General features: G+C 36.5%; 1 long non-coding RNA gene across 2 annotated transcripts in view; it reads left to right on the top strand.

The window, feature by feature from the left end:
• LOC108522851 (uncharacterized) overlaps positions 1 to 18,563 on the top strand; it is an 87,209-nt gene that overhangs the window by 28,507 nt on the left and 40,139 nt on the right. For both annotated transcript variants that reach the window (XR_001883619.1, XR_001883618.1), the window contains exons 4-5: positions 1,627 to 1,673; positions 3,307 to 3,407. This is a non-coding gene — a long non-coding RNA (uncharacterized LOC108522851). The remainder of the gene's footprint in view (positions 1 to 1,626; positions 1,674 to 3,306; positions 3,408 to 18,563) is intronic.

The raw sequence follows: 18,563 nt of genomic DNA, 5'->3' as shown, positions 1-18,563 counted from the left end.
AGGAAGAAAAATATTATTAAATTTTAGTGTAAAATAAATAAGTGGAGGAAAACACTTTTAATTCTGTGACTAATGGCATTTGTAAGAAATCACTTTGTAGATTTTAGAAAGTTCTTCCTTTAAAATGTGCTTTAAAAGCAACACCCTCTCCCTCTGCAATTAGGAAACATGTCACAACAATTTTGTGCCAAAGCTTTATAAAATAAAAAAGCTTTTAAAATAAAGAAATTACTTTGAAAAACTGGTATTATTAAATGATGCTGCCTATAATCCTGCTATCACCCTGAGATGTTTGGACTTCAGTAGATAAAAAAAGTAGAGATGCTAAGCATTATCTGTTATTTCTAGAAAAGCTCATTAGTAAATTATGGAGTGACAATCTCTGGCTAGAAAAATAGAACAACCCCTGTTGCAAAGGATTCTAAATTCTTTTAGTCGTTGCAAAGTCATAATTGGCATATTTAATAATTGGGGTCCATGAACAGACTTCAGAGTTCTAGCAGGTATCTATGAAGAGAAGTAAAAGATTGAATCTCAAATAGGACAAAAGCTGTCACAATTAGATTAGCCAGGTTTGATAACAGCTGAGGATGAGTGGGAGAAATATCATTTGTTCTTGAACATTTGCAGTGTATATGCTTTACTTATTGGATATCGAATAACTCGATTAATTGGGTGTACTGAATTTGGTAGAGTGCAATTTGGAAACAGGTTTATTTTTCTGCCTCTACTGCTTTTGCGGATGTCTCACTGTCATTTCTGGGTGACATCTTGTATGAAACCCGTAGCTTTAAATACCTTTATAAATTTTAAAATGTCCAGTCTAGTCTAAATTAGAACTTTGTTTTCTTAAGCTCCTCTACTTGTCTCTCTCACCTAGGCAAAGTAAGATTTAGTCCACCTCCATAAGCTCCTGTTTTTACATCCCTTCTCCTCTGCCGTTTGTCTCTGGCTCCTCCAAGTAGGGTTGAGGAACAGGGATTGAGGAGAGAAAAGATGAGAGAAAATATGGTAAAGCCCATTTTACTTACCTGGTGCTTTGTCTGGTGTTTCTAGCTCTCTCTTAATTTTCAAGTGGCTTTTCTTATGGTCAGCCTTCTCTCATGGCTGTAATAGTGGGCTCCTGGGGGGATGCAAAAGAAATTTCCACCCTTCTAACTTCCTCACTGTATAAGGGAGGGCAAAGATTAGGCTGCTCTAACAAAGAGGAAAAAACACACAATAGCTGAAATCATGCATCCTTAATGGCAGTGAAAATTGGTTCTTGGGGAAGGGGGAATGAAAAGCGTCTTAGCTATTATAATGGTTTGTGGCCTTCTAGCATCCAACAAGGTCAATTTCTTTGTATTTAATCTCTCTTGTTAGAAACATAATCAAATTAAAATAAAAAATCAATAGGATTAACCTTAAGTTTATTTTTTTCTTTTTCATGGAGCAATAATAAAAAAAAATGAACATTTGCTTAAATATGGATTTATTACTCTCCCACTTGATAGTTCAGCTTTCCCTCAAAAGGTCATTTAGGAACCTGGGTTCCTTCCATATTATTCATCCACCAACCCCCTAAATTCATGTTATCCTAGTTTGCATGACCAAAAAGCTGTCATGGACCTGTCTGTTTTTCAGAGAGAGAAGAGGAAAGAGGTGAATCCAGGGCCAGCAACTTCATTTTAGTAAGTGAGGCAGAAATTGCACCCATTACTTATGTTACCATTGCAATGATGGTAACTTAGTCATGTGGTTTCTTTTCATGGGAGGAGGCTGGGAAATATAATCTGAAGCTTGACAGTCACATGTCCAGCAAGAAGGGAAAATAATTTTGTGGGGACAACTAGTCATCTGCCATACTGACCAAGAAAATGCACTCTTTGACCTCTTCTGACTCCCTTTCACTGTTGCTTTTCAGTGATATATCCCACACTAGCCCTTTCTGCTGTGGTTCCTCATCCTGCAGGCAGTTTTCTTGGGCAATATCCTTCGAAGACCATTCTAGCTGATCACGTAAAGTGTCTATATGGCCAAAGGAAGCTCATATAACCTCATTGTATTATATGGCAGAGGGGCAGTTTGATCTCATAACTGCATCCTCTTCGCTTTCTCTGTGCATATGAATAGCTCCAGCTAGCCTGCTATCTTCAGAATTTCCAAATGAGAAGATGGCAAGTGTAAGGAGACATGTTAAGATCTTGTAGAAAATCTGGTTTTCTATTCTGTTAGCAGCAGAGGCAGGCCTTAGCATTTCTTTCAGGGAGAAAGATGCCTGGTTAGATGCAAGGCTCTTCTCTTGCAAACATCCCCAGGCACTTAGAAGAGTTCTTTCTTTTAAAGCTTCCTCACTTGCCTTGGCAGCTGAAAAACAACCCTATACTCTCTCCTACAGGAGTAGTAAGAGAAATGCCACAATGTGTTAAATTTTTTTTTTGCTTCAAGGAATTGTTCTTTCTGATCAGTTTCCTTAGCATTTCAAGTGTTTCTTATAAAGAAGGGTAGGCGTGGGATGGATCTATGTAACAAACGCCTTTTTTTTTGGTCTTAGTTCAGGCTGCTATAGTAGAAGACTGAGTGGCTAATAAATAACAGAAATGTATTCTCCCCAATTCTGGAGGCTGCAAAGTCCAAGATAAGGGTATCAGCATGGCCAGATTCTGGTGAGAGTCGTCTTCCAGTTTGCAAATGATCTGTTTTCTTTCTTGTATTCTCACATGGTGCAAAGAGGGCTAGAAAGTTCTCTGGGGTCCCTTAGGGCACCAATCCCATTTATGAGGTCTTCATCCTCATGACCCAGTTACCTCCCAAAGGCCCCACTTTTTAATACCATCACATTGAGAGTTAGGATTTGAACATATGAGTTTTGGGGGGATGGAAACATTCAGTCTGTTGCATTTTGGTACTCTGTATCTCATTCCTTTTGTTCCTTTTTTTTCTCCAAATTCCAGCCATGGCTGTGGTGGACAGAATTAAGTATGCAGATATCATTCCATCTCAAGCATCTACTATAGATCTCTCCATTTCTCTGTCTTAGGACCTTCTGTAAATAGCAAAGTCTCCTTGGCCCCTCGTAGGTTGAGTCCCAAAGTGTGGTGCAGTTAATATTTCAAGCAAACCTTAACCACTGGACAAACCTGTAGACAAATGCCCCAAACTCCTCTCTTCTGGGTATGCCATCCTGCGGGACATTCTGTGTTCCTCAGAGGTTCCTGCAGAAGGGAAGCCCTGTTGCCCATGGCCGCAGCCTCACTAATGCCCCATGAGTTGGCTTTGCACCTTTCCTGTCTTAATTTTCCCATTTCTTCACTCTTGTTTTAGGACAGACTGCTACATGAACTAGCTGAATACAAATACTTTCCTCAGACTCTCTTTTCTGGGGGAACCCAAACAAGGGAACTGTTCTGTTCTGTTATATGTTGGTAAGTCTTATGACTATAGGTTTGGTAGTTCTCTTTAGAATGTAGAGATATTTATTTTTATGAGTTTTGGGTCCTCAACTAAAACTCTGAGTGAACAGAAAGACTTTCATATTTATCTTTTCTTTCCTATGATAGTATATTATCTTAAATTCATTTAGCTTCATATTAGAAATTAGTGTGTAAACAAAAGCCTTGTTTTACATTTTAAAAAGACATTCTTGAATGAATTATGTGCTAATGTCCTTAGATTTAGTTGTCTGAGAAAAATATGGCCAATTGGCTAGAGTGCAAAATATCAAGTGGTCTTATTTGGTAGCCTAACTGTAGGCATGGTAAATTGGAATAATTAGCTTATGCACAAATTGGCTTATCACCTATGGGGTAACATCTACATCACAGTATCTTTATGTATTAAATTTGAAGACATGCGTTTTTCCTATTGCAGTTTTTAATATTATGTCCTTTGTCTTGATCATGGAAATTGTACTTAGAATATTGTATCTCCACAATGAATATTTGAAGAGAAAACGAAGAGGTTATTAAATGTGTTTGGGAATATCATAATTATAATCATAAGCAATATTCATGTTGTTACTATTATGTCTTTTCTTTTTTTTTCTTTTTTTTTTTTTTTGAGACGGAGTCTCGCTCTGTCGCCCAGGCTGGAGTACAGTGGCCGGATCTCAGCTCACTGCAAGCTCCGCCTCCCAGGTTTACGCCATTCTCCTGCCTCAGCCTCCCGAGTAGCTGGGACTACAGGCGCCCGCCACCTCGCCCGGCTAGTTTTTTGTATTTTTTAGTAGAGACGGGGTTTCACCGTGTTAGCCAGGATGGTCTCGATCTCCTGACCTCGTGATCCGCCCGTCTCGGCCTCCCAAAGTGCTGGGATTACAGGCTTGAGCCACCGCTCCCGGCCTATTATGTCTTTTCCTTTGTAGTTATTAGGAAAGCTAGTGGAAAAAAATAAAATAGAAATATTTGCTTTCTCTGTGCCTTTTTGGAATTAAAAAAAATTGGCACTTGACATGAAATAGAATACAGAAACCATGTCCTGAAGCACACAGACCTCCCTTCTTCCTCTCAACTCTTTTGTAGAAGGTCAAGTTGTATCCTATAATTTACTAAAAAGCTATTATTATTGTGTTGTAGCAGTATTTCTTCAAGAGCTGAGATGATAGCTGGCTTTAATATAGAAAGCCTGATAAAACTGTTATAAATCACTAGTGGTTTGGGAAAGAAGACTAGGTTCTGATTACTTATGATTTCTACAGTTTCTCAGAGAAGTACTTAGGACTTTTGAGTCTCTTTCTGTTAGTATCTCCAGTGACTTAGGTTTGCTGGATTTGATGGAAATTGGTAAGAACACTTGAAGGTTATTCAGAAAGTTTGCCTCCAACCCTCTTGTAAGAAATAGGTTCACAGTTGACTAGGGAGTAAAGTAAACTTTCTTAGAACGTTGTTAAAACAAGCTACTGCATCCCTTGGCTCAATTCTTCCCTACTACACACAAGAAACGCTTCTAATTTTCACAACTGCACAACCAAAGTTTCTTTTTCCAATGTTGTTTATGACCTAGTTTTAACATTTTGAAGTGTTCTTTCACTCCTTTTCTAGTGTGAAAGGTGGTATCCATTCATCATTAATTTTTGCTGCTATTATGCAGCCAAAATGTACTTGGGAATCCTTTTGGGGCCTCCAAAAGAAATTTGAGGCATGGATTTTATGTTCAGCAAAATCATTCTTGAAAAATAAATGTAGATAGATATACATTTTTAAAAAGAAGGGGAAGACTTTTAAAAAAAATATTTAAAAGGCTTTGTTGAGATATAATCATGTGTCATAAAATTCACTCATTTGAACTCACACAACTCAGTACACACAAAAATACCCAAATAATCTCTTTAAACAGTGGGTTAAGAACATACATAGACATTTTGCAAAAGAAAACATACATATGGTCAATAAGCATATGAAAAAATGCTAATCATCAGATAAATGCAAATTAAAACCACAATGAGATATCTTACACCAGTCAGAATGAATATTATTAAAAAGACAAAAAATAAATAAAGAACAGATGTTGGTGAGGTTGCAGAGAAAATGGAATGCTTTCCTTTGCATCCTCCTACTGGTAGTAATGTAAGTTAGAGCTACCTCTATGGAAAATAGTTTGGATATTTATTAAAGAACTAAAAGTACAACTACTATTTGATTCAGTAATCCCATGACTGGACATATACCCAAAGGAAAGTAAATCATTATATAAAAAAGATACCTGCACTTGTATGTTTACAGCAGCACTCTTCACAATACTGAAAACATGAAACCAACCTCTGTCCATCAACAGATGAATGAGTAAGAAATCATGATATATATGTATATATATCTCACAATACATACTTCACACTATATATACACACACAACGGAATACTATTCAGCCATAAAAAGAATGAAATCATGTCTTTTGCAGCAACATGGATGGAACTGGAGGCCATCATCTTTAGTGAAACAACTCAGAATCAGAAAGCCAAATATGTGTTCTCACATAAGTAAGAGCCAAATAATTATATAGACATAACTTGTGGAACAATAATCATAAGAGACCCAGAAGGGTTGGGGGAGTAGAGGTGGGTGAGGGATGAGAAATCACTTAATGGGTATGGCGTACACCATTCAGGTGATGGTAACACTAAAAGCCTAGACTTTGCCACTGTGCAATATATCCATGTAACAAAACTGCACTTGTGTCCCCTAAATTTATACAATTCTTTTTTTTAAAAAAAGAAAACATACAATTCAATGCATTTTAAGTATTTTCACGGGTATGTGCTATCACCACAGTCAGTTTAGATCATTTTTTATTACTACAAACAGTAGCCTTGTAATTTTTAGAGTGATCTTTCTGTACTCTTACCCTCCCAGCCTCAAGTAACCACCAGTTGAACTTCATTCTCTATATTTTTACTTATTCTGAACATTTCATATAAGTAGATATATATATTATGTAATTAAATATATTATGTATGTATAATACATATATATATTCTGTAATATATATATTATATTATTTTTTGTGACTAGCTTCTTTCTGTAGCATAATATTTTCAAAGCTCACCTAGTTGTAGTATCTATCTGTACTTCATTCTCATTCTATGGCTATATCACAGTTTATCTATTTATCCATGAGAAACATTTGGGTAGTTTCCATCTTTTGACTATTGTGACTAAGGATGCTATGAAAATTCATGTTGAATTTTTTGCTGGAACACTTGTTTTAATTATTTTGTGTATATATACCCGGGAATGAAATTGCTGGATCTTATGCTAATTCCATGTTTAATTTAATGAAGAATCACAAAATTATTTTCCACATTGGCTGTACCGTTTTACATTCTCACCAGCAATGTAAAGAAGGGGAAAATTTTTTAAAATACCCCCAATTTGAAGAATTCCAGACCTGAACCCTTCCTGGCTATGAAATATCTTCATGAATTAGGAGACTACCCTGGTGCTAGCTTTCATCTACTTTACAGTCAGCCAGAAGTTAATTTGATTTTCTTTTATATTCAAAGGGCTACTTAATCATTGATTTGAATGCTGTTTCAACTAATTAACATTTTAAAATAGTGTAGTAAAATAAAAATATCAGAATTGTCTATATTAAGTTGGCTTAGATTTAAACGCTGCCACATGGGCTTTTCTCTCTGATGTCTGGTGGTCATTAGCATAGATGATATCTAGATACAGGAATTTGCATTTTAGAAAAAAACTCTTGCAGAAAAGAGGACTGTTTGTGTGTAAACCAACATTTCTCAACTTGCTGTTTTCTAAGGAATCATTTTGTTACAGGGCATCTTACAGTCTGAGGTCAAAAATGTAAGAAACAATATGTTGGTCACTTTTTATTTTACCTCCTTGACAGCTTCCTCATAAACATCTACTGAAACTGTCTCCTTTTCATCATACTGCCATCAGTACCTTAGTTCAGACCTCTATGGAGTTATGCCTAAAATATTGCAACTGTCTGCCAAATGACTAATGTATTTTTTTGGCCTGATCTCACATTTTCTTGAGCCACCTTTGTGCTCCAACTATTGTGGCCTCTAGTTGTAAGCATCTGTTGCACCTCAGTTGTATCACATACCTACCCTATATCCTCTCTGCTACTGCTCTTTGGGATTCTGTGAGAGCATATTCACTCATTCTGATGAATGTACAAACCTTGAAGTATGAGACCATTAACACTCTCTCTGTAACCATTGACCAATCCACGTCAATGTTAACGTAAATATTAAACTCGTCTTGACTTGCGTGCATTGTTCTAAAGCACATTTTACATAGTTCCTCAGAAGGCTCCTATTGTGTCCTTGCTGAATTTATTTGTTGGTCTTTGCAAAAACCAATCATATGTGACATACTACAATGACTGACTGTAACTGTAACCTATTAGTAGCCCTAATCCCAAGTGTTGTGCTCATTGTAGAATCTTTACTGTAACAAATCATTATAGACTATAGTACTTGGCAGTGCATCTGATGAAGACATTTTTCTCAGTCCTTATAATTAAGAGAGTCAAAAGCATCTTGTGGCTGGGTGTAATGGCTCACACCTGTAGTCCCAGCACTTGGGGAGACTGAGGTGGGTGGACCACCTGAGGTCAGGAGTTCGAGATCAGCCAAAACCCTGTCTCTACTAAAAATACAAAAATTAGCCAGGTGTGGTGGCAGGCGCCGGTAATCCCAGCTACTGAAGACACTGAGGCAGGAGAATTGCTTGAATCCAGGAGGAGGAGGAGGCTCCGGTGAGTCGAGGTTGTGCCACCGTACTCCAGCTTGGGTGACAGAGCGAGACTTCATCTCAAAAAAAAAAAAAAAAAAAAAAGTATCTTGTGTTTACACAGGAAATACAGCAGTACATATTCACTGTCTTGCCCCCAAATTCCACTGCAATATAATCCTCAGGGATCTTGATCATTAAAAAATTCTGTGAAAGATCATGGTACTTTGCTATATTAATAATATACAAACTGAATTTGCTGAGCAACAAATAAAAAGTCCTGTGGGTACATAAGTAACACCCATGCATTCTAGAATCTGGGAGATAAACCCTATAAGAATTTAGGATTCAGTCCAAGGGGTGACTTTTTTAGGTATGTAGATATCTTTGGTGTGCTTGGACATTCTCTCTAAAGTAAAGGAAAATTTGTTGCATCTTGCATTTACTGTCACTAAGAAGAAGCATAATGTTTGATGGGTTTGTTTGAATTCTGAAGGTGGCACATGCTGTGGTCAGGAAAAATATTATTACTCTTTTATTGGATAATTCAGAGTGACACTAGCTTTGAGTATGGCTCAGAGCAAGAGAGGCTCTGCAGCCCATCCAGGTTAGGTTAAAAGTTGCCCAGCTATCCCAAGTGTGTAACCTAACAGAACAAATAGTGTTAGAATTGATCATAACAGATAAGGATGTTGTGTGATGAGTCACAGCAGAGTCCCTTAAGGTTCTGGAGCAAGGCCATACCTTCTGCAGCAAAGAATGACTACTTGATATTTTAAAAACTGCCTTTGACATCCTACTGGGCCTTCGTAGATTGACTACTTGACCATGGAACATCAAATGAGTATGAAACTAGAGTTGCTAATCATGTTGGTAGTTCAAACCCACTGCGTCATGAGATTGGGCATCCAAGGGACACCTTGTTCAATGCAAATGTTACATTAAAGACTGAATACAAACAGGTTCTGAAGGCATAGGAAGTTGCATGACAAGTGGCCTGGACACCATGTCACCTATTTCTGTTATGTCAATTTCTTTTCTGCAACTGTCACCTGTGGACTCATGCAGGGTTCCCTATGATCGGCTAATGGTGGTAGGAAAGTCTAGTTTACAGATTGCTTGGATCAATATGTTGGTGGTAGCTAAAAATCTACAAGGGGTAATCTGACAACACATACACCTGACTTTGAAAGACGGTAGTAAAGTGAAATACTCCCAGGGAACTGAGCTGCAAGAAGTTCACTTGGTTGTGTGCAGGAAGAAATGACTGGAGATGGGGACATCACGGATGCCAGAACATTAGCAAATGGTTTGATTGCTTTGTCAAAGGTCTTGAAATAACTAAACTGGAAGATAATATTTAAGAAAGTTTAGAGCAGAGGCTGGTGGATGGACTATGTGAATGGATACAAAGCACCAAAATCTTAATTACTAAAATGATGGAATAATCTGTGAAGGGCTTAATTAAGATGCCAGGTCAAAGACAATGCCATATAGTGTTGGAAATGCAATCTTCCATTTTGTTATGTTGCTGATTTGTGGTTCTGTGTACAGAACCTAAGGGGTAATGTGACTTTTGGCCTTCCAATCATCACTTCCAGTGACACAATTTCAGAATTTATCATCTGTGCTCCTACAATTTTAAAATCTGGTGAATTGGAAATTCTGATTACTGATGGATGTGGTGTTTTCACAGAACCTGAAGCTGCAAATAGTATTTTGTGATGGCAATAAGGGTTTCACTAAACCTGCATTTGTAACTGTCAGCTGAGATAAAGACAGAAGAAATTGATCCTGATTATCATGATGATCTGGAGTTGACTGCCACACAATGAGAGCAAAAAGGATTTTCTTTAGCTACTAGAGGATTCACTGGTGTTTGTTTGTTTGTTTGTTTTCTGTTTTTGTGTGGCTTCATGCACAGTGGTAACTGTAGATGGGTAATTGCAGCTGCTCTACTCAAGAATAAAGCCATTACGGGCTTCAGCTCCTTAAAGATAAAGTGCTGGCAGAGACAGAGAGACTCCATTTGTTTGGGAGAAAGTAAGAGAGGAGAACAAGATATTTCTCCGTGTTAATCCAGAGAATTCTTTTAGATTTTATCCAAGACCACCAAGGTGGGGCCTCTATGAGTCTGCAAGAACCACAGCATTACTGGGGTTGGGGTGCATCCTAATGCAAATACAACTTAGATCCCAACACCCAAGTCCAAATGCAGACACAACTTACATCACAAGAACCAAGTCCTTTGGAAAGTCTTCTCAAGAAGGACAGGTACAAACAAGCCCAAACTACTAAGGCTACAATAAATACCTACCTGTCAATGCCAAAACAGTAAAAAATATTTACAAACCTCAAGACCACCCAGGAAAACATAATTTCACCAGGTAAACTAAATAAGGCACGAGGGACCAGTCCTTGAGAAACAGAGATATGTGACTTTTCAGACAAAAAATTCAAAATAGCTATTTTGGGGAAACTCAAAGCAATTCAAGATAACAGAGAAGGAATTAAAAATTCTATCAGATAAATTTAATAAAGAGATTGAAATAATTAAAAAGAATCAAGTGGAAATTCTGGAGTTGAAAGATGCAATGGACGTACTGAAGAATGCATCAGAGTTTCCTAATAGCAGAGTGGATCAAGCAGAAGAAAGAATTAGTGAGCTTAAAGACAGACTGTTTGAAAATACAAAATCAGAGGACACAAAAGAAGAAAGAATAAAAAACAATAAAACACGCCTACAAGATCTAAAAAACAGAGAATATAGTTATTTTAAATATATATGCACCCAACATGGGAGTAGTCAGGCACATAAAGCAAATGTTATTAGAGATAAAGAAAGAGACCCCAATACAATAATAGCGGGAAATCTCAACACCCTACTTTCAGGATTAGCCAGATATTCCAGACAGTAAATCAACAAAGAAACATTAGACTTAATCTGCACTATAGACCAAGTGGACCTAATAGATATTTATAGAACATTCTATCCAATGGCTGCAGAATACACATTCTTCTCCTCAAAATATAGATCATTTTCAAGGATAGATAATATATTAGGTCACAAAACAAGTCTTAAAACATTCAAAAAATTGAAATTATATCAAGCACTTTCTCTGACCATAATGGCATAAAACTATAAATCAATAACAAGAGGAATTTTGGAAACTATAAAAACACATGGAACTTTAAAATATGCCCTGAATGACCAGTGGGTTAATAAGGAGATTAAGATAAAACAGAAAAATTTATTAAAACAAACGGTAATGTAAACATGACGTAACAAAACCTATGGGATGCAACGAAAGCAGTACTGAGAAATTTATAGCTATAAGCACCTATATAAAAAAAAACAAGAAAAATATCAAATAAATAACATGATTATGCCTCTTACAGAAGTAGAAAAGCAAGAGCAAACCAAACCCAAAATTAATAGAAAAAATAATAAAGATCAGAGCAGAGATAAATGAAAATGAAACAAAGAAAACAATACAAAAGATCAATAAAAGTTGTTTTTTTGAAAAGATAAAATTGACAAACCTTTAACCAGACTAAGAAAAAAGAGAGAAGACCCAAATAAATAAAATTAGAGATGAAAAAAGAAAGACAGTACACTAATACCACAGAAATTCAAAGAATCACTAGTGGCTACTATTAGCAACCATATGCAAATAAATTGGAAAATCTAGATGAAACAGCCAAATTTCTAGATACATACAACCTACCATGAACGAAGTAAGAAGAAATTCAAATTCTGAGCAGACCAAAAGCAAAGTACTGAGATTAAGTCATAATAAAATGTCTCCTGACAAATACAAGCCTGGGACCTAATGTCTTCACTCCTAAATTCTACCAAACATTTAAAGAAAAACTAATAACAATCCAACTCAAACTATTAAAAGAAAATAGAAGAGGAGGGAATATTTCCAAATGCATTCTGTGAGGCCAGTTTTACCTTGCTACCAAAACCAGACAAAGACACATTGAAAAAGGAAAACTGTAGGCCAATATCACTGATGAATATTGATACAAAGATCCCAACAAAATATGAGCAAATAAAATTCAACAACACATTGAAAAGATCATTCATCATGATCAAGTAGGATTTATCCCAGGGATGCAAGGATGGTTCAACATATGCAAATCAGTCAATGTGATACATCATATCAACAAAACAAAGGACACAAACCATATGATTATTTCTATTGATGCTGATAAAGCATTTGATAAAATTCAACATCCCTTCATGATAAAAACCTTCAAGAAACTGGGTATAGAAGGAATATAACTCAACATAATAAAAGCTATATATGACAGACCCACAGCTAGTATCATTCTAAATGAGGAAAAATGGAAAGCTTTTCCTTTAAGATCTGGAACATGACAAGGATGCCCAGTTTCACCACTGTTATTCAATAGTATTGGAAGTTCTAGCTAGAGCATCAGACAAGAGAAAGAAATAAAGGCACATAAGTTGGAAAGGAATAAGTGAAATTATCCTTGTTTGCAGATGATATGGTCTTATATTTGGAAAAGCCTACAGACTCCACCAAAAAACTATTAGAACTGATAAGTTCAATGAAGTTGCAGAATACAAAACTAACATACAAAGATCAGTAGCATTTCTATATGCCAACAACAAAGGATCTGAAAAAGAAATAAAAAAGTAATCCCATTTACAATAGATACAAATAAAATAAAATACCTAAGAAATAATCCAAGAAGTGAAAGATGTCTACAATAAAAACAATAAAACATTCATGGAAGAAATTGAAGAGGACACCAAAACATGGAAATATGCTCCATGTTTATGGATTAGAAACATCAGTATTTTAAAAATGTCCATACTACCCAAAGCAATCTACAGATTCTTTGCAATCCCTATCAAAATATCAATGACATTCTTCATAGAAATAGGAAAACAATCCTAAATTTTATATGGAACCATAAAAGACCCAGAATAGCCAAAGTTATCTTAAGCAGAAAGAAGAAAACTGGAGGAATTATATTGCCTGACTTCAAATTATACTACAGAGCTATAGTAACCAAAATGACATGGTGCTGGCATAAAAATAGACACATAGACCCAAGGAACCAAATAGAGAACCCAGATATAAATCTATATGTCTACAGTGAACTCTTTTTGACAAAAGTGCTAAGAACATACATTGAGGAAAGGACAATTTCTTCAATGAATGATACTGGGAAAACTGGATATTTATATGCAAAAGAATAGAACTAGACCCCTATCTCTTGTCATATAAAAAATCAAATCAAATGGATGAAAGACTTAAATATAAGACCTCAAGCTATGAAATTACTAAAAGAAAATATAAGACCTTAAACTATGCAATTACTAAAAGAAAATATTGGGAAAACTCCCCAGGACACTGGTGTGGGCAAAGATTGCCTCACAAGCACAGGCAACCAAAGAAAAATGGACAAATGGGATCACATCAAGTTAAAAAGCTTCTGCACAGCAAAGGAAACAATCAACAAAGTGAAGATACAACCCACAGAATGGGAAAGAATATTTCCACACTACCCATCCGACAAGGGATTAATAATCAGAATATATAAGGAGCTCAAACAACTCTATAGGGAAAAATTTAATAATCTAATTTTAAAATGGGCAAAAGATCTGAATGGACATTTCTCAAAAAAGACCTACAAATGGCAAATAGATATAGGAAAAAAGGCGCTCAACATCATTGGATATCAGAGAAATGTACATCAAAACTACAACGAGCTATCATCTCACCCCAGTTAAAATAGCTTTTATCGAAAAGATAAAATAGCTTTTATCAAAAAGGCAATAACAAATACTGGTGAGGATATGGAAAAAGGGAAACTTTACTTCTTGGTAGGAATGTGACCAAGAGGTCACAGTCCACCACTCTGTCTCTCCCTGCCTTGAATAAGAAAAGGTTTCCCAAGTTTGGGAAGAGGAAACTAAGCTATGTAGGGAAGTACAGATTTGAGAAAGATAATATTTTATTTAAATGAACCCCAGTGGGTTCATTTCTGTTCCCTGTGATCAACCACTATGGAGAACACTTTGGAGGTACCTCAAAAAGCCAAAAATAAAGCTATTATATGATCCAGCAGTCCCACTGCTAGGTATATAACCCCCCAAAAAGAAATCAGTGTACCCAAGAGATATATGCACTCTCATGTTTATTGCAACACTATTCATAATTACCAAGATTTAGAAGCAATCTGTGTCCATCAACAGATGAATGGATAAAGAAAATGTGGTACGTATACATAACAGAGTACTATTCAGCTACAAAAAGAATGAGATCCTATCATTTGCAACAACTTGAATGGAACTGGAGGTCATTATGTTAAGCGAAATAAGCCAGGCACAGAAAGACAATCTGTGCATGTTCTCATTTATTTGTGGGAGCTAACAATGAAAACAACTGAACTCATGGATATAGAGAGTAAAAGGATGGTGACCAGAGGCTGGAAAGAGTAGTGGGTGGGGGACATGGAGATGGTTAATGGGTACAAAAACAATTAGAAAGAATGGATAAGACCTAGTATTTGCTAGCACAACAGCATGACTACAGCCAAAAGTAATTTAATTATACATTTAAAAATAACTAAAAGAGCGTAACTGGATTGTTAGTAACACAAAGGATAAACGCTTGAATTGATGGATACCTCATTTACCCTGATGTGAATAATATGCATTGCATACCTGTATCAAAATATCTCACGTAACCCATAAATATATATGCCAACTATGTACGCACACAAATTAAAAATTAAAACAAAAAATATAATGTGTTGGCTGAGGGTTAGAAAATGTAGAATGGGTGGCAGGCATGATTCCATCTTGAAGCACCAGGAACTGAACCACTAAACCTTCTTATTCCTTTTAATGCTGTTTTTTGTATCTTTTTATCTTTTGTAGAGATTGTGAACATGTCAACTTAATGACTCTGTGATGAACTGGACTTAATGTAGGGCTTAAGCAAATCCAAGCAGTGCAATGGGCAGGTTAACCATTGTTAACCATTGTTTTTCTTTTTTCTCACCTTGACTCTAGCTAAAGATTGGCCATTTTTAAACACTCGTTTTATATCCTCTCATCCCAAATGTTTTTTCCTATCATTGACGAGGCAACTAGGTGCCTGCAGGTGCAGCCTGATAACTCTTCAACTGAACTGTACCATGTATCTCTTGTTTTCTACCCTGGGACTTCCTTGCTGCTGCTGTTTGGAATTCCCACAGAAGTCATGTCAACCCGTGCTGTTCATGAGCAACCTTAGACGTGCAAAGGAATTCACTCCCTTTTAGGGAAGCTACCTGTTCCCTTAGAGAGCATCCAGGAGGATTGAAGTCCCAGTAGCACAAAGAGGTAACCTACCCAGTGATGATTTCTTAGATTGGTTTTTCCTCTTTTCCTGTTTCACTTTTCCCAGTGGGTTCATTTCTGTTCCCTGGGATCATTTTCCCAAATAAACTCTGCACACAATTCCAAATCTCTGGCTCAGTTTCTGGAGGAACACAGATCAGATATGGCCTTTCTGTTTTCACCTTTTTAAATCTCCAAATCACTCCCTTACTTTGGCCAGGCAGGTCTTTCTCCAAAAAAAGATCTTATTTGCAACTTTTTATTGAACTCCAGTGGTAAAACACCTCTTCATGGCATACATGATGCTCTGTGCAATATTTGAAGAATCAATTCTAAAGCATGAACAGGCGAGACTCTCAAACGTCAAGGAAGGTAAAAGGAGTGCCGACAGGTCACAGTCCACTACTCGCTCTCTCCCTGCCTTGGGTAAGAAAAGGTTTCCCTAGCTATTTTGGGAAGAGGAAAATAAGCTATGCAGGGAAGCATAGATTTGAGAAAGATAATATTTTTCTTTGATTCTAAGCATATTTTTCATTATGCACATTAACTGTTTCAGAGAACCCCAATCAATTTCATTCAGTTCACTCATTCATGTGTTCAGCAAACTTATATTGAGAAAAGAACTTACTAATGACTTTTCTTATCTCAGCGATGTCCTATATTTAGGAAGCCTTTTTCTTGTCTGGAGGAGGCTGGATTTGGTTAATCTTAGCTCCTTCAGGCTGAGGCTTAATGAGGATCATACACCAATACTGACAGGCAGATAGAAGACTGAGACAAGAAAATGAAGTCAAAAAAGTTTTCCCTGGGTACTTCTAAAATATTAATGTGTGCTCTCCATTATTTCATAAGTGCTGTTTTAGGGTATAAAATCTACAACCAAGATACCCAAGTTTAATTATTCATTTCTGTTCCTTATTAGTTATGCAAACTTGAGCAAGTTCCTTAGTTCCTCTAAATCTTATTCTTCTCATTTGTAAAATGAGGATGAAGGAATCCCTACTTCGTAGAATTATTTGAGGATTAAATGAGATAATGTGATAAAATACCGATCCCAGTTTTTTTTTTGCATGTTAGAAGCACTCAGTAAATGACAGTCTCCTTGTCTTCATCACATTCTCATTCACTGTGCTAAGCAATTAGTTAAAATGAATTACCAGTTGCTTAATAATATATAGAAAGTATGGTTCTTGAGTTTTCTGGACACAGGTCTTTAAAGGCCTTGAGAACTATTGGTCCTATGTTGACATTTCAACCTGCCCTGGAAGAAGAGTTGGCAGCATGGAAGATATGTAGTAGAAAAAGGAATGAGGAAAGTGGTGGGAAGCCATATAAAGCTACTACTTAAAGTATGAATAACTGTGAAAATGTTTATCATACTAGAAATGGGAAAACATAAGGGAAGGGTAATAGTATCCTATTTTTATGTGTATATGTGATGTGGAAAGGGCTGGACTCCTCTTCTACATTTCCCTTTTCAAATGTCACTATCGTTGGAGTGAGGGTGAATCTCTGGTTAAAAAGATTAGACATTTTGAGAGACGTGAGACAAGAACATAGTGGGGTGTTGTGGATAATTTTGGCTAAAAAATTTCCTCTTCTTTACTCTGCCATTTATTTCAAGCACTCTTTTTCATCTTGGGAGATAATCTCTAATGCCACAGAGCTACAAGCAAAGATTAGGGCTCAGAGAACAGGAGGCAGGGTGCCGGATCCTTAGAACTTGCTCTAGGACCCAAGAGATTCATTTTGGGAGATACAGTTGCACAGATTGCAAGAGGAGGCAGGGCAGAAATTCTGACTAGGAATCAAGGTTATTCATAGAGCAAGAACATTTCCTGGGCTGTAGCCCTTCAGGAAGCATGACATTGGCTGATGGTGCAGGACAGTAGTGAGGAAATCCAGTGCAAACAACTGAGTCAACAACAGACAAATGAAAAGCCTTATTTCTCACTTTACCTAATGGCAAAATAAATGGGTTGTGACATGAAGGATAAATGACAAGTAGCATTTTTTTCTTGTGGAGGGGGTTGTCTAGTCAGCCAAGTCTTCTTTCCACAGAAATGGAATAAGTATGTGAGATAGGTTCCTATCCCAGGATACATCTGTGTGATAATACGATTTATGTCCCTGTACTTTGGCTTTGGGACTACTGGTAAATATGGGGAGAAGGGAGTTAGTTGATCATTTTTTTGCTTTTCCCCAGCTTACAGCTATTAACTGGGCCTGGGGATTTCTTTAAGTCAGTGAAATTAATGACAAGGAATCTTCAGCTTTTACTACCATTAATTGCATTTGATCAGCTTCTCTTCCTGAAGTTTCAATTTTGTTGGCTAGTGAAATCAGAAATGGAAAAGTTATAAAGGTAAGGGCGAGTGTAGTCATTTGAAAACGGTCAGGCTTTCTCAGAATACAGCACTATTAGTGGGCAGAAGTACTGATGGGAGGAAGGATGCAATTTGTTTTTATGAGAGGGTTTTAAAAGATGAGTGACTAGTCATGATTGTTATGCCTGTGATTGTGAATATGATTTTAATGGTCTGGACACGAAATAAGTCTAAAAACGGTCACAGGGTTTGATAAGTTGAGAGATGAGTCTGATGGGTCTATTTCAGATTCAGTAGCTGAACAATGATAAACTAAAAAACTGTAGAAAGTCTCTTTGCTGGAGACTGAAACAATGGCTTGTAATGATCTCTACAGATTCTTGAAAAGTATTCACTTTAATTCAAGGTTATCTCAACTCCTGGCCCGATACTTCTGGACTTGATATGAAACTGATTAAAATATTCATAGATTATGTATCAAATAATTTTATACTTGACATTCCAAGATTTATCTTTTTTTGTTAACTGACTCAATTCTACAATTTTAGAACTGGAAGAAATATTTTGGATCATTTCATTTAAACTACTTCTCTTAAAGATACAGAAACATGGTATTCTGAGAAAGTGTAAAGTTACATGTTTACTAAAGTACCGATTGTTTATATAAACTTGAGACTTGTTTT

Source organism: Rhinopithecus bieti, unplaced genomic scaffold, assembly GCF_001698545.2.
Source record: "Rhinopithecus bieti isolate Rb0 unplaced genomic scaffold, ASM169854v2 scaffold_66246, whole genome shotgun sequence".
Taxonomy (NCBI): domain Eukaryota; kingdom Metazoa; phylum Chordata; class Mammalia; order Primates; family Cercopithecidae; genus Rhinopithecus; species Rhinopithecus bieti.
This window is presented reverse-complemented; position numbering and strand designations above follow the sequence as displayed.